Source organism: Anolis carolinensis, chromosome 3 (genome assembly GCF_035594765.1).
Source record: "Anolis carolinensis isolate JA03-04 chromosome 3, rAnoCar3.1.pri, whole genome shotgun sequence".
Lineage (NCBI taxonomy): Eukaryota > Metazoa > Chordata > Lepidosauria > Squamata > Dactyloidae > Anolis > Anolis carolinensis.
In genome coordinates, this window is record NC_085843.1 from 32,191,141 (window position 1) to 32,214,278 (window position 23,138).

Sequence of the window (23,138 nt, forward strand, 5' to 3'; positions counted from 1 at the left end):
TGGGCACCATAATTCAAGAAGGATATTGATAGGCTAGAATGTGTCCAGAGAAGGGCCACCAAAACAATGAAAGGTTTGGAAACCAAGCCCTGTGAGGAACAGCTGAGGAAGCTACTAGGAATGTTTATCTTGGAGAAAGGAAGGCTGAGAGGAGATATGACAGCCATGTTTAAATATTTGAAAGAATTTCACATTGAGGAGGGGGCAAGCTTGTTTTCTGCTTCTCTGGAGACTAGAACATGGAGCAATGGATTCCAATGGCAAGAAAAAACATTTCCACCTAAACATTAGAAAGAATTTCCTGATGGTAAGAACTGTTCAGCAGTGGAATATGCTACCTTGGATGGTGGTGTTTCCTTCTCTGGAGGTTTTTAAGTAGAGGCTGGATAGGCATTTATCGGGGGTGTTTAGTTTGTGTTTTCCTGCATGGCAGGATGTTGGACTGGATAGTTCTTGTAGTCTCTTCCAACTCTATGATTCTATGATTTCCAGGCACTAACTATTCCTTTACCAACAAGATGATGCAATGTTCTTGTTGGTAAATCAAATCCATTCTCATTTTACAAATATTTGTTGTTGTGTGCCTTCAAGTAATTTCTGATTTATGGCAATCCTAAACCCATATTGTGGGTTTTTCTTGGTGGAATTTGTAAAGAGGAGATTTGTCCTTACTTTCTTCTGAGATTGACAGTATGTGACTCACCTGAGGTAACCTAGATGATTTCCATGTTTAAATATGGATTCAAACTCTGTTCTCCAAGTGTCCTAGTCCAACACACAAATGCCTGCATCATGCTGCCTCCCCTTTTCAAATGTATCGCTCAGTTATTAGTATTGAATACAACTCTTACTGAAGTTTCCCCTTAATAAAAGAGACCACATTACCCTATCAATACACAACAGTGTGTACATTTCCACATGTTGTCTATCTCTTACATAGGAGGCTGCCTTATATTGAGTCAGTCAGTTAATCCACCCACGATACTGGCAATTCTAGCTTACAGCAATGACTGATCAGACATTCATGCTGGATGTTACCCTAGATGTACCAGGAGTTCCCCGATAGTCTCCTATCCTAAAATATGGGATACCTTAAGACATTTTTCCTCACATGTAGACCATTGGACTCAGTTTACACCCTACAACAGAGTGGAGATGGTATTCTTAAGCAATTTAGAAATCCTTCACTGGGTTAGGTTACATTTATGAACAGCTGTATAATATAGACCTCAAAACCTCTGAGAATGTCTGCCACAGATGTGGGTGAAATGTCAGGAGAGAATGCTTCTGGAACATGGCCCTATAGCCCGGAAAACTCACAGCAACCCACTGTATAATATACGTTTAAATACATTATCTCAACATTGGTAGTAATTGTTTTAAAAGCATGAGAATCCTTGACTTTCCCCATTCAACATCAGTGAGCATCATATCTGATTCTGTGTCAAGAGATTCTTAATCCTTTTGACAGGCAGTTACAAAAATCTTCAGAGACTCAACTTTTAAAAACTGAATTCATAAATTTACACATGGTGGTAACCAGAAAGGAGCCATCATGCCTAATTCATTGTTTTGTAAATATATGTTAATCAAGGAACCCTCTGAAACAGATCTCCAGTATTATAATAATCTAGTTTTCAAACTATTTGTTGCTTTTCCACAGAAGATAATTCAGGATGATTAATAAAAGAGCATATGGGAGAAGGATACAATGACAGCTTATTAACCCGGGATTTCTGTACCTTTAATGGAGCTATCAAAAATGGATTATTGAGTTTATTAATTGTTTTCTTGTGTAATAAGTGGAGGTCACAACATCATTATAATCTGTCTTATCGCAAATTTCCATATTACCCACTGAACCAAGACTTCTTTCCTTATCATATGTACCATTTGTTTGAGCTGAAAAATATCACAGCATAGTTTTAAAATTTGGAGTTGCTAGCTCTTCACTCTCATTTCCATTGTATTAGTCCTTTAAAAAAAGAATTTACCTTTTAATATAAAAATAAAATCTTTGATCATTTTTGCCATGTACTGTGGTTGCATTGTTCTGGTACTAATGAAATTATCTGAAAAATATTAATAGTTTGTGCTGAGTCTGCATAGCGTTAGTCACAATTTCCCCCAGCAATTAGACTTTTAAGTTTTTACCAGTACTACGTTTAATTCCTTTAATGATTGGTGAATAACTGTAGTGGACAAGTTAGCCAATTTCTTTAGTAAAAATAACCTCCAAATAAAAGTAAACAAATTTCATAATAGACAATGTATAAGTTGTGGTCTTCCAAATTAGGGGTGTTTGATCGTGATTGTTTTGATTTGGCTGGGTTATTTAAAAAATCGACCAAACTGAAATGTGCGTGTCTGTCAGAAACAAAGGCCACCTCTCTAACTATATCTAATTTTGTGGAAAGAGCAGTCTCTAGCCAACATCCTAGCAATAAAGAATTGTAATGGGGAAAGTACAGTACGAACCCTGTATCCATTAAGGTTATGTTCGAGGACTCTCATGGATACTTGAAACCATTTATAATAGGAAACTCTATATTTGACTATACTTGTTCTGTAAGCATACCATAGACTAACACTGGAAGACCTAAAGAGTGCCACAAAGACTTCTAGGGGAGAATATTTTGGAGCTTGGATACTAAATCTGTGGATAAGGGAGTTGTATTGTACCTCAAGGGCCATTGCTAAAGTGAGCACCCAATCACTTTGTTTTGGAGATTTTTAAACAAGAGTTTGAATGCCCACTTTAGCAATGGATTCCTGTACAGGCAGAGGATTCAACTCGATAGCCCTTGAGGTACAGTACAACCCCCTTATCCACAGATTCAGTATCCAAGCTCCAAAATATTCTCCCCTAGAAGTCTCTGTGGACTTCTTTAGGTCTTCCAGTGTTAGTCTGTGATGTGATTCCAGCCCAAGTATAGTAAAAATATATGATTTCCTATTATAAATGGTTTCAGCTATCCATGGGAGTCTTGGAACATATTCTTTATGGATACAGGGTTCCCATCTAATATACTATGTAAGACTGTAGAAATCCCTCGTAGAGTTTTTTAAACAAAAGTCCATAAGACCATAGAAATTTCAATAGAGTCCTCTCAATTTACTAAGACAAGAGGGACCTAATTTGTTTCAGACTTTTGAGTGATATCATTGACATATTGCAAAAAACCCACATGAGAAATTCCAAGGCAAAACTACATGGCTTTAATAGGGTCTGTCAGAGGGCAAGAATGAGTTGCATTTTGTAGTGAAAATGGTCAAGTAAGACATCTGGAGATTTCATCTCTAGACTGCGTATGAGACTTGTCCATTTCCACTTGATTTAAAAAGCTATTAGTAATGAAAAATGGCCCTACAGCACTTTCAAGTTACTTTCCTTCTGCCTTCCTTCTTATGAAAGGAGATCGGAAAATTTTCTTGGATTGTGTACATCTGAAACCATGGCTTTAAAATAATAGGACTCAATTGCCCATGCAGCCCTTCCCAACTCTTTTCTATGACTCTATGACTTTATATTTTCCCCTGGTTATCTGAAATATATTATTTGAAAAATTAGTCTCATTTATAAGTGATGAATTTAGGATAGGTATTAGTTACCAATGTTTTGATGTTATCTTGGTATAGCAGAAAGAATGTATCTTTAAGGGAACTGTATTCATCTCTGGTAATCCTGAGCTTAGAGAAATTTCTTGCTTCCAGTGTTCTTCAACCAGCATTTTCATGTGATATTCCAAAGAAATAACTTTTTCAGGGTGCATCTAGATTGTAGAATTAGTGCAATTTGACAAGATTTTGTTGTTTGTTCGTTCAGTCACTTCTGACTCTTTGTGAGCTCATGGACCAGCTCACGCCAGAGTTCCTTGTCGGTCGTCACCACCCCCAGCTCCTTCAACATCAAGCCAGTCATTTCAAGGATGCCATCCATCCATCTTACCTTTGGTCAGCCCCTCTTCCTTTTTCCTTCCATTTTCCCCAGCATCAGTATCTTCTCCAAGCTTTTCTGTCTTCTCATTATGTGGCCAAAGTACTTCAGCTTTGCCTCTAATATCCTTCCCTCCAGTGAGCAGTCGGGCATTATTTCCTGGAGTATGGACTGGTTGGATCTTCTTGCAGTCCAAGGCACTCTCAAAATTTTCCTCCAACACCACAGTTCAAAAGCGTCTATTTTCCTTTGCTCAGCCTTTTTTAAGGTCCAGCTCTCACATCCATAGGTTACTACTGGGAATACCATTGACTCAACTATGCAGACCTTTGTTGCCAGTGTCTCTCTCTACTCTTCACTATTTTATCGAGATTGGTAATTGCTCTCCTCCCACAAAGTAAACGTCTTCTTATTTCCTGGCTGCAGTCTGTGTCGCCAGTATCTGCAGTCATGGCCCAATGCTATGGAATCATGGATGTTGTAGTTTGGTGATGCACCCATACTATTTGGCAGAGGAGGCTAAAGACCTTGCAAAACTACAACTCTCAGGATTCCATAACATCGAATCATGGAAGTTAAAGTAGTGTCAAGATGGATTCATTCTACAGTGTAGATGTGCCCTTAGTCTCACAGAACTCAGTTTTGTTTGTCTCACTTGTAAAGGCTATGGAGGATGCAGTTCATATGCCAGCTAAACTTCTGTGTCTGAGAAGATTTGTAAAGTAAATCTGGAGCACATCTGGTTGTCTATTGTGCTGTATGGTATTGATAAGCTATTTCAGACAAGGAAAGTCACTGGAACAATAAGTTGCTGGTACAAAATGCAATAATCCGTTAAAGCAGAAGAGACTGTAGCTGGCAAGCATGGCTGTTATTTGTATTGGTGCCAGAATATGCCACATAATGTATTCATAGCTCTCTGATGAACAACCAAAAAGAAAAGAGATAAAGAGAGAGTCATTTTTAATTCTGTCATTCTGCTTCATAGTTTATGGGAAGCAAAGGCACTTGTAGAAAATAATAATATTTTACTGAATAACTAACTTACAGCTCACAGGTAATCTGAGGCTGCCATCCTCAGATCCTCTGTCAATGGGCCACATATAAAGCAAATCACATCCATTAATGGTCTCCTTTGTTATTTTTCCCTGCTGCCTTCTTCTTCCTTCCTTCACATTTTTGCCTGTCAGTTCTTCACAATCCTTGGGGTAACAAAACACAAATTTGTGGTTCTAGAATTAATTCTTTATCGAACTGGAGGGGAAAATGAGCTTGAGAAAAATAGAAGCCAATATAGGGTTTACTCTTTCAGAGCAGATCGCTCTAGTCCTAGCTGATAAATGCTGAATGGCCGCTGCAATTTATTTTCATGTCATATCTAATATTTAATTGTGACAGTCATCTAAGTGCAGGTTAAAGAGGTGAATCTGCCACACCATCAACCATAACAAAGTGCTTCTGCAGGGAATGATATGAATATTTTGAATTCCTATGGAGAAATAATGTAATCTGTTAGAAAGAAACTGAGTGATATTGCTTGAAATTTGCCTTTGGGCAAAACTTTATTGCCACCTTAGCTTTGTCTTTTTCAACCATGGCTTTCAGAGGGCAATAATGAAAGAAGGAAGGGAACAGGGAACAGAAAGGAATTGTGAAATCCCCAATCTTAAAATCTTTCAAGAAACCATTATGGAATAATAAGTTCACCCTCACCCTTCCACCTGTCAGCTATGACAGCAGTCCTGTCAGGAATACAAGATAAATATCAGTTATGAAGAAGTTATTAAGTGAAAATGCTAAAGTCTTTTTTTCCTCTTTAAAAAAATACACCAAATATACCAAAAAGATTGTCAGATGGAAAACCATTCTGACTCCCACTCTTCAGGAAAATACTGGATATAAATACAGTGATAGATTGAAATCAAATTTATTTATTTACTTACCACGTTTGTACCCCACCTTTTTCACCCCAAAGGGGACTCGGGGCAGCCTTAACAGGCAACAATTTGATGCCATACACATATACATCCATAAAATAAATAAATACAATTAAAATGCAGCAATTAAACACCAATTATTAAAACATCAGTTAAAATCACGCAATCCAAATCACAAACCAGGGTCGTTCCATTTGTCAATCTCATTAATTTGTGGTCACTTATTGCACGGCTGCCATTACTAATCAAAGGCTTGATCCCAAAGCCTTTGTTTTTTCCTAAAGGTCAGGAGAGAGGGGGCTGATCTGATTTTTCTGGGGAAGGAGTTCCATAGACGAGGGGCCACCACTGAGAAGGCCCTGTCTCTCATTCCCCACCAGTCGCGCTTGAGAAGGAGGTGGGACTGAGAGCAGGGCCTCCCCAGATGATCTTAACCTTTGGGGTGAATCATAGAGGGAGTTATATTCTGACAAATAAGCTGGGCCAGAACTGATTAGGACTTTATACGCTAAAGCCAGCACTTTGAATTGTGCCAGTGACACTAGCAGCCAGTGGCAGCCAAATGACTTTTAGCAAAAAGTGACAATTCTGGCTAGGGAATTCTGGAAGTTGTAGTCCCCCAAAATAACCTTTTCAAGCAATTTATTAGATGTTAGGAACTGAAATCTATTCCCCGCTTGTAAAAAATATATAGCTTTGGACAACTTATGAAATGATACATCTACAAATGAGCTGAGGTGGGGGATCAGAGCATGGAAAGTTACTTTTTTAAAAATCTGTTCCTTTCTGTTCATCATATGTTTGCATGAAGCAGCTTCACTAGTTCTATTGCAGACTGGTCTTATCCCGAAGAGGAGTTCTGCTAGCAAATTGCTCTGCCAGCTGATCTCTGAGATCAGCCATCAGAACAGAGGTTTAGTGCAGCAAAGGTGTCTTGCACCTAACCCTATCCTCTTATAATCAGCACTTCTATGAGTTTATGATTACACAATAAAATAGCCTTTCGGGCTCAGTATTGCCTATTCTGTACACCTAGATATTCCAAAGGCACCAGTTCCTGTCTGATTTCAGAAGCTAACCAGGATCAGTACTTGGATGGGAGACTGCCAAATAATATTAGGTGCTGAAAACTATATTTTAGAAAAATGAACAGGTAAAACCACCTTGTCTAAGAAAATCCTATGAAAGCTATGGGGTTGCCATAAGTCGACAGGTGACTTGAAGGCACATACACACACTCCCTGCTCCATTTGGCATATGCACTCTGCGGTCTTCAGTAGGTGCCTTCTCTGACCTATTGTTCCCAGGGATCCTTTTAATTGGAGATTTTGGTGACTTGACCAAGATTTTACTATATGCAAGGCAGATAACCAATTACTATGACACAGATAACAAGGCTATCACCAAGCTTGGGGAAACCTAGAGTTAGCAGAAGTACAAAGTATATAGTCCTCTGTAATGTTGGAGGCTTTCATGGCCAGAATCATGGGGTTGCTATAAGTTTTCCAGGCTGTAGGGCCATGTTCCAGAGGCATTGTCTCCTGATGTTTTGCCCACATCTATGGCAGGTATCCTCAGAGGTTGTGAGGTATATAGTCCTCCTCCAAATATGCTGTGGTTGGTGGTGCAGGAGACCAGTGAATGTGGAAAAACTGTAAAAAAAAATTTAAAAAAACTACTTTTTTGCCCAAGAGAACATCACTATAGGAATCTCACACCCCCATAATAGACGTCTGCCAGAAATTGATCATAAATTGTTCTTTTTCAACCCAGAGGTTCTTACAAAGAACATTTTAGTCAAATCCAAAAATAATCAAATCTGCAAAAGCCAAATTCACAAACGTGGAGACTTGCATACAACTAATAGTTACAAACATCTGACTTACATACGGCATAGTTAAGAACAGGGGTGAGACAACAGGAAGTGATAGAAATCTACCCCCAGGAAGGGATATATCCACTGCTGAAAGAGTTATAGTCAGGAAAGGGTGTTTCCACTGAAGCTATCTCACCAATCCTTGTTTTCACAACAAGCCAAAATGTTCAAAATCCAATTATTGCAGGCACAGAAAGTGAGCAGAAATCTTCTGAACAGGGGCATGGACAGCAAAAGAAACACACAGAGGTATTAACCCTTCCCTATGCTATCCAAAGTTCATAGGTAGGTAGGTAATAAATTTGCCTGGAGCTACATTTAAAAATGTTTCTGTTCCAACATAAATACAAATTCAACTTAAGAACCTATCTTGTTTGTAAATCGAGGACTGCCTGTAATTGCAGAGTACAAATTAAGAATGACTGTGTTTCACTCCATTAGCTACACCCCCTTCTGCAGTACTTCATTCCATCAGAATGATTGAAATGGATGACCGGAACAAGAGCACATCACACTCTTAACATTTTCTTTTAGATCCCACTACAATAGTGTAGAGATACAATAGTACTGAAATGTTAAAGATATAAAACAATATTGTTTAAAATGAATTCCTGCTGCCACTGTGCAGAATTAGTTTTTAACCCCAAGATTGACCCTGAAAAGGAGACAAAAGTACATTTGGAGTGAACATAGAAAGGGGCATTGCAAATCAGATTATTTGCTCTAAAATATTTAAAATACTTTTTGTTGCACCCCAGACCTGAAGCCACTTAAGACCAGAGCATCACACAAGAGTTCAGAGTAAAGGCAAACAGTTCATTGTAAAAACACACAAAAGATACACAGTAAAAAGCAGGGATAAGGAAGTAAGGTGTAGAATCCAAAAAGTCAGCAATCAAATGTCTCTTGTAAATCCAAAAGCAAGACAGTTCAAGAATAGTCACAAAATCCAAAAGCAGCTTAAGTCCATAAGCAAAACTTGAACAAGGATACACAACATGAACATGTAAAAACTCCCAGAATACTTGAATCCCAAAAGCAAGACAAGAACTAAAGAACCCAAGCCTGGCTGTAACTTGAAAGCCACGTTGCCTGAACTGAAGAGCAGAGTGCCTGTTAGCTCCTAATAAACAGACATGAAAGCATTATGTCTACCTTGGAATTTTTGCTTCCCACGAAGTTGTGTTGACCTACAATGCTGGCTTGAATTTGCAGGCGAGCCTTCTGGCTTAGGTCAATGTCACCAGGTGTGTTCCCATGCGAATTTCTCATCAATTCATCTTTGCTAGACTCCTTATCTAGAGAGGATGATTCCAACTCCCATGGCTGGCATTGAGGTTCAAAGGCAATTATATTCTCAGGTCCTGCATCTGTCTAAAACAGTTTCACTTTCCGGCTCTGCATGAGAATGAATCCCAGGAAAGCCCACAATCCCATCTGACTTTAAGTCATCAGTGAACCCATCAACCCCTGACTGCTGTGACTACTGCTGGGCTACAACACATTTTATAAACTCTGAAAAATACTGTTTGCCTTCTTCCCTAATTATTCAGTTCTAGTCCTGTAGCCGGGGGGGGGGGGGTGTTAAGGGTTCAACCCCCGCTCCCGAAATGTTTCAGGTAAAGAATACCTGGTTTACTCATGAATTTTAACGGGTTAACCAATTCATGAGTAAACCAGGTTTTTTTTTAACCTGAAACATTTCGGGAGGAGTTAAATCCTTAACCCTCCTCCCTGGCTACAGGCCTATTCGGTCCCCCAAGTGTTGCTGGACTAAAAGTTCTAGCAGTCTTAGCCAGTATAACCAATGGTGAGAAATGCTGGAAAGTGCAGTCCAAGAACATCTGGAGGGTTGCACAGTTTCCAACTCCGGGGCACTAAATGATTAGGGGAGTAGGCTTACATACAGATTAGCTCCAAGTGAGAACCATATGAAAAAAAGGGTTTTGCAACAGCATTTGAAATATATGCATATTTGGGGAAAGCACATCATTATAACATTAAATAGAAAATGGATTGGTAAAATTACAGCTTCCATTATACTAATGAGAATAATTTAGTCCATGAAGTACATTTCATGTGTTGGGTTTTCCTGAAGGAGGAGGGTTTTTACCCTGCCTTCTCAATTAAAGCAAAACAAAAATGTAAGGTAGATGCTACATTGTGTTTTCGTGAAATGTGCTTGTCATCTAAATTAGGCAGAGGGATACAAATCATCTTTAATTAACACAACTGGTTATCTTATCATTTTGCTGTGTGACTGCAATTCTGGCCATCAGAAGACAAAAAGAAGGGGAAGAGCCTAGCATGGGACAACAGCATTAGAAAATAATTGCCATGCAAATTGTTTTGATGACATGAGCTGATTGCTTTTCTTCCATTCTATGAAAATGAGTAAATTTAATTAGATTTCATTGTATTACATCATTCTCTTATGCATATTTAAAACTTTCTCAATTCAGCATACTTTGCCAGCATGTCAAAGATTAAACAGAAACAGATCAGAAACAAAGAGGAGGAGAGGAAAACAGAGAGGGGGAGGAAAGGAGAGAATAGAACTTGTCCTTTGTTGTCATTGTTGGTGACTTCAAACCTATTCCTACATATGGCAACCTAGGTTCTTCTGAAATAAATTAATATAATAATAATAATAATAATAATAATAATAATAATAATAATAATAATAATATTTTTATACCCCGCCCCATCTCCCCGAAGGGACTCAGGGCGGCTTACATGGGGCCAAGCCCAGACATCAGACAATATAAAACAAATCAATAAAACAAGTCAATCAACAATAAAATAAATCATAAAAGATCACATACAATAAATATAATGATAAAATCTTGGGTTGGCTCCAAAAGAAACTGGGCCAAAAGTGCAAGTTGTGTCGGTATTATCAGGGAGGGGTAGATACCAAAGCTATCATACCCATTAAAGTGCTGGGGAAGGCATACACAAGGGACTATTGCTGGCTAAAAATTAGAATGCAATAAGATAAAATAGGCAACAGGGCGATCCTTACTATGGATCCTTACTTAATTACACTAAGAATGCCCAGTGGGAGAATGTAGGGATAAATATTTTATTTATACAGCTGATAATTTTATAGCAAGGACAAAGGTTTGAATCAAGACCAAAGGGTACATCTACACTGGTTATCCCAGTGTTCGTCTGCCCCAGAGCAGAGCCGTTCCAATGGGGTGGCCACATCTCACCTTCTCAGTGTCACCAGTGTTTCTCCAAGCCAGACATGAAGCTTCATCCAAGCTCCTAGCTGTCACAGACAGCTCCATGGATGTTGGAACAAGGTGCCAATGCAACCAACAAGAAGAGGCTTGGACAGAGCTCTGTGACCAGATAGGAGTGGTGGCAGTGGTGACAAGGGCTCAGTTCATCCCCTTTCCTTGCACTGATGAGTGCATGAAAAGAGTTGATGGCATCAGTGTCCAGTCTCGACAGTAAATCAGTCTGAATCAGGCCTGAACCCACTGCCCTGACTGTCTTGAAGTCTCAAGATACTCCGGAGTTTCCAGCAAACTTGGGAGTCCTCCTTGACTTTGCTAAAAGTGGGACAACACCAGTTTAAACCAAAACACTCCACAATACTCACCAGAAGCTGCTGTATGTCATAAAGACAATCAGTGATCCATTTGAGATAGGTCTGAGCTTTGGGGCTCAGAATTCTGTTAGCAAAAACAAGTAAATTCACTGAATCAACAGAACTTACATACTTGTTGATGTACCAAGTCACCATTGATTCAATAGTCATGACTATTCAATAGTCAAGTAGCTGATGATCTACACAGGCATAACAGTAATTTACTCCTTTCTACCTAAGGCAAAGTTACTTTACTTTAGTGACAATTTCTAGATAATTTAAAGGTCATTTTAGAAATATTCTGGTGGGCTTTTTTCAAGTTTTGTGCCATTCTCTTAACAGTCTAAGATTATTCTTCTCCAAAGCAATTGAAGTACAGGTAGCCCTGGTATCCGCTTGGGTTTGGTTCCAGGAGCCCCTGTAGATACCAGAATCCATGGATGCTTAACTCCCATTATATTCAATAAAATAGTAAAATGGTGTGCCTGATATAAAATGGAAAATCAAGGTTTGTTTTTTGGATTTCAGTTTATAATATTTTGAAGCCTGGTCAATTAAAAGGTAATGAGCCGTGCAGCAATGGAATGAGGTAGTTTTCAACATTATAAGGATTGTCCCTGTCAACATCTAAACATGCTACCTAGATAGGCATCTAATCTATGTGTGTATGTGTGTGTATACACACACACACACACACACACACACACACACACACATACACACACACACACTATTTATGCATTTTACAAAGGCAAACCTGTGTTATACTACAAAAATAGAAGATGGGATCCCACATCTAGGTGGATTTTGTGTATGTGTGTGTGCATGCATGTGCATAGGTTCATATGTGTGTTTGTCCTCTCAATGTCATTTCCTCTTGAAAATGGCCTCCTTTGAAGCTGTTCAACCCAGTTCTTAAAAGCATTATCAACTCTAGGGGTCCCTTTCCTGGAGGACTTTGGTGTCATCTCATCAGGACTGTGATGAAGCAGAAATTAATCAGCCCTGTCTCCTGTTGTTTTTCACTGGAAATTCTCCTTTGAAACCAAGAAGAGTGCCCATTTCCCCTCTAATTAGGGAAAACATCCATGTGGGAGGGATGTGCAGTGTGATAACATTTCGGCAAAGGGTTTAACTATTCTTCACAATGGCCTGATCCAGACCAATGGGCATCTCTGGTGGCCTTTTCGAACAAGGCATGAAACATGTGGATAATCTTGAAAACATGGGAAATGTTTTACTATTTAAAACTTGTTTTTTTAAAAACAATTACAAAGTTTTTGGAAAAATAAGTCACATTTGGTTGGAAAAGGACAAAAATAATTACCTGCAAAAAGGTCAAAATTAGTCAAGAAACAGAAAAGAGCCAAAATAGAAATGTTCCTGAACCAGCAAACACATTGCCTTCAGTCCATATTTGTTTACTTATTCATGTTTTTTTTCTGTCTTGTGCATCACAGGATACAAAGCAATTCTCTAGTGGGAGGTGGATTTATTCTTTTCCCCACAGGATCTTGTTTTTCTCATTTTGTCTCAAATAGTGTCTGCAGCAATGGTTCATTATTCATGAAGGGCATGACTACTCACGATTATCAGGATAGAAGGAGGGAGGAAAAGAATGAATTAAATGTGACTGCCTTTCCCTCTAGGAGGGCAAACCATTCCATCTCTTTGGGTGTTTGGGTTTGGAAAATGCATTTGTTTGCAGGTAATAGCTTATAACATGCATTCCTAAGCTTGGTTATATTCAACTTGTACATTAAATAAGTGCTATTCAGGTATTCAAGCACAGCAGCTTAAAATGAAAAAGCAGAACTTCTCCACACATTTACTGGCCCCACTTTTGCTCCTTGCATCTTAAGAGGATTTCTGAAAACACTTTCAGCTTGGGGGCTTAAGTGCTTTAGCAAGATTCTCAGTTGTTATGAGTCTTCTATGGGGAAATCTGCCAGTTTTGTTTCCTGCCATGTTCCTTTTTAAAAAACATATTATAACATCTTGAATATTGAAAAAAATATTTATTTATTTATTTATTTATTTACAGCATTTATACCGCACCCTTCTCACCCGAGGGGACTCAGGGCGGCTTACAGAGATTGGCAAAATTTAATGCCCAAAAACACAGTCATTAAAATTAAAACAATACATCCAAATCTGTTAATAATACTATTAAAATACATTACAAAATGGCAAAGTTTGTTAAATTTTTCAAAAATAACTAAGCCCTTAAGCATTAAGCACTTATATCTTTGTTCATAAATGGACAAATCTTTCAATTTTCGTTTCTATCACATTGATTTTTATTTTTTTTAAATCTCAAGTTTTTCCATCTTCTGATCATTTCCTGTCAGAAAAAAAGGCAAAATAGCAAAATCACACCAATTCCCCTAGAGAGCATTTGAAGAAAAGAAGTGGATACTGGGAGTCAACAAAAATGGCATTAAGGCCACATGTCCACTCTCTTACAAAGGACTGCACCATAACACACTTCACTTCACCTTATCCCTGCTATCCATTGTCATGAGCATACCGCATTTTAGTCTAGACCTATTGAAATTATTGTTGCTGCTGCTATTATTATTATTATTATTATTATTATTATTATTATTATTATTATTATTATTTGATACACAACAAAATTAGTACACAGCTAACAAGATCACTATGCTGGCCTTTGTATTCAAACTTCCCAGGTGTCTAGGACTGTGTGATGTATTGGCAAGTAATGTGTGCAGACCCAAGTAGGGTGGCCTTTGCAGCTGACATGGTAATTTTGTCAGCACTGATTGTTTTTAAGTGCAGGTCAAGGTCTTTAGGCATTGCACCTAGTGTGCCAATCACCACTGGGACCACATTTACTGGCTTGTGCCAGAGTCTTTACAGTTCTCTCTTTAAATCCTCATATTGTGTAAGCTTTTCCAGTTGCTTCTCCTCAATTCTGCTGTCACCTGGGATTGCAACATCGACGATCCATACTTGGTTTTTTTTTTTTTTTCCATGATCGTGAGGCCAGGAGTATTATGCTCCAAAACTTTTGTCAGTCTGATTTTGGAAATCCCAGAATAGTTTGACGTGTTCATTTTGTGTTGCTGATCAGTCGTTTAGTCGTCTCCGACTCTTCGTGACCTCATGGACCAGTCCATGCCAGAGCTCCCTGACTTTTAATTGTTGTTGTTGTTGTTGTTGTTGTTGTTGTTGTTGTTATTTCTAATCTACCCTGTCTCTCCTCAAGACTCAAGGCAGGGTACAACATAGATTAAAATGCAATATATAACTAAAACACATGAACAGGATTTAACAGTCAAAACATGCTCAAGATCACAGTCTTTCACTAGTCTCCTCCTAGCCGCTCATCTGCTATTTACTCGGTCAGTGTGAGAATCCATGGAGAATACCAGTATTATGCAACATAGGTCAATGAATAAGTGTTATTGCACGAGGCACTACAATACATGATGCACAACTGTTATGCACAATATGTGATGTGAAATCTCAATGCACAATATAAGATGTACAACTGCAATGTGCAACTGCAGCATGCAACTACAGTAGAGTCTCACTTATCCAAGTTTCTGGATTATCCAAGCCATTTTTGTAGTCAATGTTTTCAATATATCGTGATATTTTGGTGCTAAATTCATAAATACAGTAATTAATTACAACATAACATTACTGCGTATTGAACTGCTTTATCTGTCAAATTTGTTGTAAAACATGATGTTTTGGTGCTTAATTTGTAACATCATAACCTAATTTGATGTTTAATAGGCTTTCCCTTAATCCCTCCTTATTATCCAAGATATTCGCTTATCCAAGCTTCTGCCAGCCCGTTTAGCTTGGATAAGTGAGACTCTACTGTATAACATGTTATGGAACATGTGCAATCACAACTTATAAAGACATAATACAAAAGAACTTGCTGTTTGTACAACTTTGGCCACTATCAGTGTAATATGTTTGTTGCACAATATATCTTCTGCTCTTTTTGGCCTGACTTATACAGTCAGCCCTCACATTTGCTGGAGTTGGGAATTTGGGACCCCCATAAAAGTGGAAAAAATGCAAATAAAAACCCTTTTTTACATGAGAAATCCTTTAGGAATATGTAGGCCCTCTAGCATAATACCTTTGTCAGTTTAGTTGGACACTGATCATGTCTGGACACCAACATATAATAATAAAAAATAATAAATTGTACTAGATGGTCTAGAGCAGTGGTTCTCAACCTGGGGTCCCCAGATGTTTTTGGCCTTCAACTCCCAGAACTCCTAACAGCTGGTCATCTGGCTGGGATTTCTGGGAGTTGTAGGCCAAAAACATCTGGGGACCCCAGGTTGAGAACCACTGGCCTAGAGATTCTTAGAGAGGTGTTCTGTCTATGAATCCCAAGGTCCTCCAGCATGTCTGTAGTCACCTTCTGGCAGAAGTTGCCCATAGAGTTACCTTAGAGGACATAGAAATTCCTTGTGAGAACATTTTAAATCAAATCTAGAAAAGTCAAATATGCAAATATAGAGGGCCAATGCTACATGCATACATTCCTAACTGGATGCCAGCCATTATCCTGAGTTCTCATTCTGACCTGGAAAACAGCAGTTGCCAGGGTAGTTTTTAACTACTCTTCCAAACATTGTGAACATTTAGGAAAGCTGCAATATTTTAATAGATTCTAATCCTCCCAAAACCAAATTATAAGAACATACTTGTCTTCTTTCCAGAGCCTCATGCGTTTGATTTCCCTAAAGCTTCAAGTGCAAAGTACTAAAAAGGCAGATGTTATTATTGTTGTGCTCATTTGGAGTCACAGAAGCAGTGTGTTACACAAAGACAGCGGATTTTTTATTTATGGTGACAGTAGCTTTGTGTTCCAGGTTCAAGGTTTACCCTGCAGTGTAGTGTGATGGATCTATTTGTCATTTCCCCTGTGAGGCATCTGAGTACGTCCACAAGAAGGATGTAAAAGTGCATCATTTCAGCATCGTTCATCCTTCACTTGAAACAATTGCCCAATTTGCCCTTGGTTTTTTTTTAAAAAAATATCTCATTACTGCCAGATGTTATGTAGCTTCAAAAATACAAGTGCTTTAAATGCCAAATGTAAATAGCAAAAATGACATATGCTTTTGTCTCTGACCTTGCAACCTTGCAATGATTTGCTAACCCATTTCTAAGGCCACAGTCCTATATGCATTTACCTCAGAGTAAGACCCTCTGAACTTCTTAATACCCTGGAGGCACCCGATCCTGTTTGATCTTGGAAGATAAGCAGGGTCAGGCCTGGTTCATAGATAGAAACGAGACCACTGAGGAATACTTGCTGCTATAGGCTATATTCAGAGAAAGGCAATGGGAAAGCTCTTCTGAATAAAACTTACAAGAAAAGCATAGCATGAGGTTTTCATAAGTCAGCATTGATTTAAAGGCACATAACAACAGTGACCCCAATACCTTTATAATAACTTACATCAGAATACACATGTTGAAGGCATGCTGTAGAAATAAGAAGTTCCATGTTCTGTCCCACTGTTTTGTGATAAAACACGATTGTCATTGTTGTTATATTACACTGGCCAACACGCATTTTGGTGTCTCAAATGTTGGATCTGTTTTTGGGTATATTTTTCCTTCTGATTCCAAAAATTGCACCAGTTTTCCCCTATCAGATCTAGTTTTTGAGATACAGAACATGTGCCATCTACCAGTTTTCATCTATACACCCATAGAAAACTATGATATCGAAGAAATCTAAGAAACCAGAGCTGCTGCAGTCTATGCAATGTAAATTTCAGAATCAGTGAGCTACGTATCTCCAGCAACATGCCTAAAAACCAAGATACCAAGAAAATAATCATTGTCATCACCTTCTCTCCAAAACTGAGACTCAAAGTAAGTCATAGTTTAAAAGAACAATATAGTTAAAAACATACAAAAATATACATTAAAACAGAGCTAAGCTATTTAGACTCTTAAAACAATCTTGTACCTCAGTAAAGGAGCTTCTGGTGGCACAGCAGGTTAAACTACTGAGCTGCTGAACTTGCTGACCGAAAGGTTGGCGGTTTGAATCCAGGGAGCAAGGCGAGCTCTTGCTGTTAGCCCCAGCTTCTGCCAACCTAGCAGTTCGAAAACATTCAAATGTGAGTAAATCAATAGGTACCACTCGGGTGGGAAGGTAACAGTGCTCCATGCAGTCACGCTGGCCACATGACCTTGGAGGTGTCTATGGACAACACCGGCTCTTCGGCTTAGAAATGTAGATGAGCATCAACCCCCAGAGTCAGATAAGACTAGACTTAATGTCAAGGGGAAAACCTTTACCTTTACCTAGGCGAAGTGTGTTAAAGCGCTGAGCTGCTGAACTTGCCAACCGAAAGGTCCCAGATTCAAATCCCGGGAGCGGCTTGAGCACCCGCTGTTAGCTCCAGCTCCTGCCAACCTAGCAGTTCGAAAACATGCAAATGTGAGTAGATCAATAGGTACCGCTCCAGTGGGAAGGTAACGGCGCTCCATGCAGTCATGCCGGCCACATGACTTTGGAGGTGTCTACGGACAACAACGGCTCTTCGGCTTAGAAATGGAGATGAGCACCAACCCCCAGAACTGGACAAGATTAGACTTAATGTCAGGGGATGTGATGACCCATGGGCCTTGTAGTCCTGCTCAGGACACTGTAATTCCTGATGAAGATGAAAACTTGGGTTTTTTACCTTCCCAGTCTGAACTGGAATCTTCTCAGCCAGATCTTTCCCAGGCAGATCTGGGAACCTTGCACCTGCAAGAAAGTTGTCTCCCAGAAGTATGTCAAACAAGCCCAGAGCCTACTTCTCCCGTGTTCTTGCGCCGGGAGTTTTGTAAACAACAGAGAAGTTTGGAATCAGCTTCGCGCAGGAGTGCAAGAATTGCAGCTAAGAATGTAGCCAATTAAGACTGCTTCTCGTGAGAATCTTTAAGGAGTTTAACATCTGGTCTCAGAGTTTAGCTTTCGTTTCTGTTTCCCAGAGAACGGCTTCGGTGGGAAAGTTAGACTCTATATAGGTGTTTTAACCGCGTAGTAACTTCGCGGAGTCAATTCGTCAGCCTACGGAGCGAGTTGTGTCTGGACAGCGCGCTCCGACTCAAGCCTCGCTCCTGCTCAAGCCTTGCCCTGCTTTCCAGCTTTCGCCTTGCTTCCAGCCTTTGTTTACCTACGGACTTTGCCTTGTTTCCCAGGACCAATCCTTGCCTTGTACCACGGATTTTATCAAGTTATTCCACGGACCTTGTTCTTGTTCCTAGTTACCTTGTTCCACGTTCAAGCCTTGTTTCAAGTATCAAGTTATTTCCTAGCCTCGCTCAAGTTATGGACTAAAGGACCTTGTCAATTCCCCTCACTTTGCCTGGCAAAGTGAGTGTTTCGGTTATTGGATTACAACTTTGGACCATAATATTTCTTATTGGACATTGCTTTTTTGGACTAATTTTGACCTTCCCTGAAAGGTCTATTTCTGGACTAACTTTTACATTTGCTTTTACTAACTTTATATATTTCCTTAATAAAGATATTAGATAGAATCTGGCCTCTGCGTATGGTTATTGGTGCTCTGTAGCCTGGGTCGTGACAGTTTGACTCCGCCACCCTAAGCACCAATTAACCTCGGCCAGAATGTCTACCGGAGTCGTACCTGGGCCGAGCGGCCAGCCGATTACCTACACCATCGACAAGGATGAGGTGGACCGAATCCGTGATAAGCTCAATGCACAGGATGGAGAAATAAAGGGTTTGAAGGAACGCGGAATTCGTCTTCCGGCCATGGCGTTGCCAACCAAGTTTACTGGAGAAGCTTCTAAGGTTCATGTTTTCCGTCGCCAATGTCAAGCTTATCTAGAGGCCCGTGCTGCCGAGTTTCCCCAAGAAGACATCAAAGTGGCGTGGGTTTACAGTCTTCTAGACGGGCCAGCGGCCAACTGGGCGACGGCACTGTTCGACCAAGCCTCTCCACACCTAAGATCAGCGCAACACTTCTTGGACCACCTCAAGGAGACTTGGGGAATCGAGGACAATTTGGAGGCAGCCGGTCACAAACTCCGTCGCCTTTTCCAAGGAGACAGACCTATGTCCCAGTATATAGCCGAGTTCCGAGTGCTGGCCCACAACACCGGCTGGAACGATGTAGCCCTCAGAGGACAATTCCGGGAGGGTCTCAACATTGAAATGCTGGAAGAAATCTCCAAGGTGGATCCTCCCCAGACCCTCGAGGCACTCATTGATCAATGTTTACGGGCTGAAGTCATGATTGCCAACAGGAAACAGTGGGTTCGAGGCCAGGGCGGTAGAGCCGGGGCAAAACCCCCCGCTCCCGCCAGCGTTCAGCCACGTCCAGTGTGGAGACCCCCACCACCATCCCCATACCCCAGAGGGAGCGAGGAGGTGCCGATGCAGTTGGGCAATGTGCGTCCCAGATTAGATGCCGCCGAGAAGGCCCGTCGTCAACGCTTAAACCTCTGTTGGTACTGCGGGAATGGGGGCCACTTCGCCAGAGAGTGCCCAGCCAAAGGGAAGCCTGCCGCCCGTCTTGCGGCGGCGTCCTCCACGGAGACGAAGGCGTCTGAGCCGACTGGCACACAGCCGGCGGGGGAAGCCAACGACCGGGTGTAGAGAGGCTCGCCAACCCGGTCAAAAAATCCATTCAAGAGCCGCCAACCGGGGTCCTGTTCCTTCTCGTGGTCACATTATGGTCAGCAAAAAGGGGACCCGTCATGATCCACGCCATGATAGACTCTGGAGCTACCAACAATTTCATTGATAGAGAGTATGCCGACTCTCTGGGATTACAATATCATGATTTCAAGAATGCCCGTGTGGTGCAAGCCATAGACGGCCGCCCCCTCAAGACGGGCCCCGTTAGCCAGTGGTCGGAACCCACCAGGATGTGGATAAGGGAACATATGGAAGAGATTTCCTTCTTTGTTACCGAGGTTCCCCATTTCCCTGTGATCTTGGGAATTCCATGGCTGACTCTCCACGACCCTAACATCTCCTGGTCCAACAGAGAACTACAGTTTGCTTCACAATACTGCCAAAACCATTGCCTTGTAGCCAAGGTCTGCCATGCCACAGACACCGAGCCCATCATCACCCTGCCCAAGAAGTACTCCGAGTATTGGGATGTATTCAATGAAAAGGAAGCCGAGAAATTACCCCCACATAGACCTTATGACTGTGCCATTGACCTGGTGGAGGGGGCCCCGATCCCGCGAGGGCATCTATACTCCCTGACTGAACCAGAGCAAGAAGCTCTCAGGGAATTTATAGAGACAAACCTTCGTAAGGGATTCATTAGACCCTCTCAATCCCCAGCCGCCTCCCCAGTGATGTTTGTGAAGAAGAAAACAGGGGAACTACGCTTGGTGGTGGACTACAGAGCATTGAACAATATCACCAAGCGGAGCAGCTATCCCCTGCCCTTAATCTCGGATCTACTGGATCGGCTTCGAGGAGCCAAGGTTTACACCAAGCTGGATCTTCGGGGGGCTTACAACTTAGTTCGCATCAGGGAAGGGGACGAGTGGAAGACCGCCTTCCAGACCAAATTCGGATTATTCGAGTCCCGAGTTATGAATTTCGGATTATGCGGAGCTCCCGCAACGTTCCAGCATTTTGTCAATGACATTTTTCAGGACTATCTAGACAGGTTCTTGATAATCTACCTGGACGATTTTTTGGTGTTTTCTAGATCACAATCAGAACATGAGAACCACGTCAAAATGGTGTTACAACGATTGCGGGATCATGGACTTTATGCCAAGCTGGAAAAATGCGCCTTTGATCTACAAGAGGTAGATTTCCTTGGTTACCGCATCTCGCCTCTAGGGCTTTCCATGGATCCAGCCAAGGTCTCAGCAGTATTGGAATGGCGGGCGCCAACTAACAAGAAAGAGGTACAGCGTTTCTTGGGGTTCGCGAACTATTACCGCAAGTTCATTCCAGATTTTGCCCGCTGGTCTGACCCCATCACTAGCTGCATCCGTGGAAAACAGCCCTTCCGCTGGACTGATCAAGCAGAGAAAGGGTTCCAGCAACTAAAGAAACTATTCACGTCCCAGCCAATTCTACAGCACCCAAATCCTGGAACCCCTTTTATTGTGCAAGCGGACGCCTCTGATGTGGCAATTGGGGCAGTACTCTTACAACCGGTGGGAGATCACCTCCATCCCTGTGCCTTTTACTCTCGTCAACTAACCACACCAGAGAGGAATTACACCATTTGGGAAAAAGAACTACTGGCCATTAAGGCAGCCTTTGAAACTTGGAGACATTGGCTAGAAGGGGCCAAATTCCCCATTGAAGTCCACACTGATCATCGTAATCTAGAACATCTAAGAACTGCCCGCAAGCTAAATCAGAGGCAGCAACGTTGGGCTTTATTCTTCGAACGTTTCAACTTCCAGATTCATTATGTGACCCCAGCCCAGACCAAGCAAGCAGACGCCCTGTCACGTAAACCGGAATACGCTGCAGGACGCAAGGAGACCTTTGAATCCCAACTATTACAACCCGAGAACTTTGCCACGCTCACGGTGGGGAACACCAAATCCATTCCCATTGGTTCAACTTCCCCTACTCCAGGACCCATCTGTGCTCAAGAAATCAGGGCTAGTCAGCAAGCAGATGCCTGGGCGCAGGACCAACTTCGCCAAGGTCTGCATTTTCCCTTTTCGCTTAAAGATGGGCTGCTCTGCTATAGAAATCATGTTTATATCCCACCCGGACCGGGCAGGGAAAAAGCGCTTCGTCTGTGTCATGACTGCAAACCAGCAGGACACTTCGGACTATTTAAAACTATGCATTTGATCCTAAGGGATTTTTGGTGGCCCAAGATCCGCAAGGATGTGGAAAAATATGTCAACACCTGCCCAGTATGCCAGCGCTCCAAGATACGAAGGGAGAAGCCCTCAGGGCTTTTACACCCCCTTCCTACCCCATCTCGCCCATGGGAAATAATTTCCGCGGATTTCATCACTGACCTACCACCTTCCTGTGGATTCACCACGATCTTAGTGGTGGTGGACCTTTTCACCAAGTTAGCCCATTTCATTCCCTGCGAAGGCCTCCCCACGGCCAAAGAAACTGCGGATCTATTTCTTCAACATGTTTTCAGACTACATGGATTGCCCAAGAGTTTAGTCACAGACCGTGGATCTCAATTCACCTCTCGTTTTTGGAAGGCACTACAAAAACTATTGGGCATAGACTCTCGCTTATCTTCAGCTCATCATCCCCAAACGGATGGGCAAACGGAGCGCACCAATGCCACTTTGGAGCAGTATCTTCGCTGTTATGTAAACTACCAACAGGACAATTGGGCTTCTCTGTTACCACTGTCTGAGTTTGCCTACAACAATGGAGTTCAAGCTTCTACAAAAGAAACGCCGTTCTTTGCAAACTACGGCTTCCATCCACGTTTCTTCCCCCCTGTCATTGAAACTTCAGAAGTTCCCGCAGCAGAGGATTGGCTGCAGGAACTCACAGCGGTGCAACAACTTTTGCTCCAGCAACTGGACCAAGCCAAGGAGGACTATAAACGCCACGCTGACAAACATCGCCAGCCGGGCCCCGAAATCAAGGTAGGAGATCGGGTTTTTCTGTCCACTCGCTTCCTGCCCTCCCACCGCCCTTGCCGGAAGTTAGATGCCCGTTTCATTGGCCCTTATCCAGTGGTGGCACAATTAAACCCCGTGACTTTCAAACTCCAACTTCCGCGTTCATTGCGCATTCACCCAGTGTTTCACCGTTCCCTGCTCCTTCCG

At 41.4% G+C, this 23,138-nt stretch overlaps 1 protein-coding gene across 7 annotated transcripts in view; it reads left to right on the top strand.

Annotated features, from left to right (window-relative positions):
- Positions 1-23,138, top strand: part of mtus2 (microtubule associated scaffold protein 2) — a 423,984-nt gene that overhangs the window by 282,285 nt on the left and 118,561 nt on the right. The gene's annotated exons all lie outside the window — the stretch shown is intronic.